This window comes from Sorex fumeus, unplaced genomic scaffold, assembly GCF_029834395.1.
Source record: "Sorex fumeus unplaced genomic scaffold, SorFum_2.1 ptg000098l, whole genome shotgun sequence".
In the NCBI taxonomy this organism is placed as follows: domain Eukaryota; kingdom Metazoa; phylum Chordata; class Mammalia; order Eulipotyphla; family Soricidae; genus Sorex; species Sorex fumeus.
The window spans coordinates 7,676,768-7,680,740 of NW_026606155.1; the positions used below are offsets into that span (position 1 = coordinate 7,676,768).

The 3,973-nt window shown below is 42.9% G+C and overlaps 2 non-coding genes across 2 annotated transcripts; both read right to left on the bottom strand.

Annotated features, from left to right (window-relative positions):
* Positions 1-656: 656 nt before the first annotated feature.
* On the bottom strand, positions 657-779 carry LOC130042251 (U6atac minor spliceosomal RNA). The gene has a single exon (XR_008795189.1). It is a non-coding gene; the product is annotated as a U6atac minor spliceosomal RNA (small nuclear RNA).
* A 1,795-nt stretch (positions 780-2,574) lies between these two features.
* LOC130042181 (U6 spliceosomal RNA) lies at positions 2,575-2,680 on the bottom strand. The gene has a single exon (XR_008795151.1). It is a non-coding gene; the product is annotated as a U6 spliceosomal RNA (small nuclear RNA).
* Between the last annotated feature and the right edge of the window lie 1,293 nt (positions 2,681-3,973).

Here is a 3,973-nt window from a genome sequence, read left to right on the forward strand (position 1 = left end):
TGCTGGACCACTCTGAGCATGAGGAGGACATGACGTAGCAATGGAGGCAGAAATTCTATAAACTGAGGGATGCATGTAGACTTTGGATGCTAGAAGAGACAAGGATTTGCTTCTCTCCTGGTACTTCCAGAAAATAATCTCCACAGTCTTCTTTATTTCATCCTACAATACTTATGCTTCTGCTTCTGGAGTTTGGTGGTGATTTGTTGCAGCAGCAATAAGAAACCAATATACTTTGACTGTACTTTTCGACTAATTGATCAAATCTTACAATGAGATACTTTTGGAAAGTGGAAAAAAATTGGACTGTCATAAAAAATATTATCATGAACACATGGTAGAGATTTTATTTGACTTACCAGACAAATGTTATATATGGTAATCAAGTTCAGCTGTGGGCTAAAAAGATAGTTTAAGAGGCACTTGTCTTGCATTCAGCTGCAATTGCCACAACCCTGGTTCAGTCTTTGGCATTGCATATGGTCCCATCATCATCTTTCCAAGTTTTGTGCAATGTAGTATCCATCCTGTTGATCTAAGTTATTTGTCATAACTGGGGATACTCTTTTTTAAAAAATTTATTTATTTTTTAATGAATCAAAGTGAGTTACAATTACAGACTTACATACATTTCTGGTTGCATTTCAGTCAAACAATGATTGAGTTGGTTAGATGCCACGAAGTAGGTGGCAGTGCCTTAACTGTATGTGTGTTGCAGGCCGAAGCCTCTTCCATCCTTGTCAAGGGGAGTGTTAACCTTCTCTCCTTTCATACAACACTCCTCCTGGGTACAGCGGTAGGGCGTTTGCCTTGCATGCAGCCAACATGGCCGACCCAGTTCGATTCCTCCACCCCTCTCGGAGAGCCCGGCAAGCTACCGAGAGTATCTTGCCCGCACAGCAGAGCCTGGCAAGCTCCCCCTGACGTATTCGATATGCCAAACACAGTAACAGCAAAGTCTCCAATGGAGACTTTACTGGGCCCGCTCGAGCAAATCGATGAACAACGGGAGGGCCTTTACCTTTACCTTAATGATTGAGTACCCATCCCTCCACCAGTGCCCATTCTCTACCACCGATGTTCCCAGTATCCCTCCTGCCCTCCCCCCACTACAGCCCCCCCCCCCCCCCCCCCCCGCCTCTGTGGCAGGCACATTCCCTTTTACTCTCTCTCCTTTTGGTTGTTATGGTTTGCAATACAGGTACTAAGTGGTCATTATGTTTGGTCCATAGTCTACTTTCAGCATGCATCTACCATCCCGAGTGAGCCCTTCAAAGTATCATTTATTTAGTGGTCCCTTCTCTATCCTAATTGCCCTTTCAACTGGGGATACTTTTGAGCATTGAAGCAGGTAAAAGTCCCTGAGTTCCACCTATTATGGCTCAACACCTCTTCCCCCCATTAAAATAATTATTCTTTAAAACATATAAGAAGTCAAATTGCACAAGTGCATACAGAGTAAGAAATGTTGAAATGAATGTATAAATGCAGCAAAGACTGGTTTTTTTTTTTCCTCAGAGGAAAAAAGGGAAAGCTGTTGAACCTTTACCAGATAAAGAATTTGCAGCATGGTGGTGGCAAACAGGCAAAAAAACAAACAACAGAGGGCCCAGACCAGAGCTGATTTGTGAGACTAATTGACCAGAGGGTGTAAAACAGCCTGCGGGTGACTAAAACTTCACAGGGGTGTGCTGGTGGGTCAGAATTGGTCACAGGAAGTCACATGCTGAGTGATAAAAACATTTCCTGGAGAACTTTAAAAATAACGTTAAAATCTAATTCTAAAGAACCAAGAGAGTGCCTGAGCCTCTTATGTACTAATTGGGAAGCTGCATTAAAAATGAGGTAAAAGATTCCATGAGCAGGGCTGGAGCGATAGCACAGCGGGTAGGGCATTTACCTTGCACGCAGCCAACAAGGCCAACACAGGTTCAATTCTCAGCATCCCATATGGTCCCCTGAGCACCGCCAGGAGTGATTCCTGAGTGCATGAGCCAGGAGTAACCCCTGAGCATCGCCGGGTATGACCCAAAAAGCAAAAAAAAAAAAAAAAAAAAAAGATTCCATGAGCTATGAAGGATATGCTATAGGCTGAAGACATGGACAAATGCTTATGCTCTGAAGTGCTACTTCCTACCCTACTACTTGCTATTCTCACTTGAGAACATACCCTGGGCATCTCTCACCTGTATCCATGCACCTAGCTCTTCTTAGTAACTGAAAGATATTCCCTGGAATTTAAAATCACTATTTTCTTATTAAGTTCCCCGTGGCATATTCTATATACCAAAAACAGTAACAACAAGTCTCACAATGGAGATGTTACTGGTGCCTGCTCGAGCAAATCGATGAACAATGGGAGGACAGTGCTACAGTGCTACAGTGGCATTTTCTTATTGATATTTAATTTTTTCTACCATAATAATTAAAAACCTATATGGACTCTTGTTCTTTTACTTAAAAATTGCATTGGCATAGAGAAAACCTTGAAAGTTTAGCTCAAAATCTTTACTCTTCAGAGGTAAGTGATTTTGGAGAATGTTCTCCTTTCACTTTATCCACGATTATACTGTTAAAGTTTTTTTTTTTTTTGCAAGCATGTGTTTTCATCATCCTTGTGCAGGGGCCATGCTAATCTTCTCTGTATCATTCCAATATGTGCTAGGGCTGGAGTGATAGCACAGTGGTAGTGCATTTGCCTTGCACGCGGCCAACTTGGCCGAACTGAGTTCAATTCCTCCGCCCCTCTTGGAGAGCCAGTCAAGCTACCGAGAGTCTCTTGCCTGCATGGCAAAGCCTGGCAAGTTACCCTTGATGTATTCAATATGCCAAACACAGTAACAACAATTCTCACAATGGAGATGTTACTGGGCCCACTCGAGCAAATCGATGAACAATGGGAGGACAGTGCTACAGTGCTACAGTTTTCATCAAATCAGAAAATATAAAGAAAGAAGATTTTAAATGTTAAAGGCATGCAATTTCATTAAAATTGCACACAGATGCTTGGGAACGTATTTGTACCAGCATGCGTTGGCTTCCAGAGACAGACAGAAGAGCACTTAAAAACTTGCTCTGGGCTTCATGCAAAACATATTTTAAGAAACTCCTTGCCTGATATTGTGTCTGGATAGCAGGGAACTTTTTTTTCTTTTTCTTTAGGCACTTTTTTTTTTTATGTTCTGAGTGATGGAATGGAGAGATAGTCTGAGTTGGTTCTCACTTTCCCAGCAGTAAGGCATATCCATCAACTGAATTAGATGGACTCAGTTTTCCTGTGGGTGGTGGGTTGAGAGTTACAACCTGATTTCCCAATCTCTGTGGGATTCTTGGGAATGAGGAGGCAGTCTCCATTCTCTTAGTGATGCTCTTTCTTTTGAAATGATATCATAGAGATCGCATCCTCTAGCAAAGAGCTCTTCCATCCTGGAACTAAGATTCCTTCCCCGACTAGCAGGTCTGGATCATGGCAGAGTTGATGAGAGCCAGCAACTTTGTGTCGAGGAAGGCTTCACTGTGTTTCCCAAATGGTAATGTGGAGAAGCCAGGCTGAGGTTGGGGAACCTGAGCAAAGTAGGGTGCATGCAAGCAGCAAGCAGTCACCATATCGGGTGAGATCTAACAACTTGTGCTCAGTCGGAGCTCAAACTCTCCGGAGTTTAAGGCTGCAGACCAGGACGGATGGGAATGTTTATTTCCTCTTTGAACAGAGATGCTGTGACATTCAGAGAAGATCCAGACCCCTCTCTCCAAACTGGCAGGAGATTGGAAGAAGGGGCACCGTGGGAGTGCTCCTCCTTCCAATATAAGTGTAAGTTATAACTACTTAAGTGCCAAAATTTGGTGATGGTGGGGATAAAAAATAGTGCCTGTAGCAAATAATAACTGTCATTTCAAGATAGCAGCATTTGCCCTTCAGACCTTTGCTTTCTCCTTGGCATGGCTTCCAGAGGGATTTCTTGGATGTTTCTGA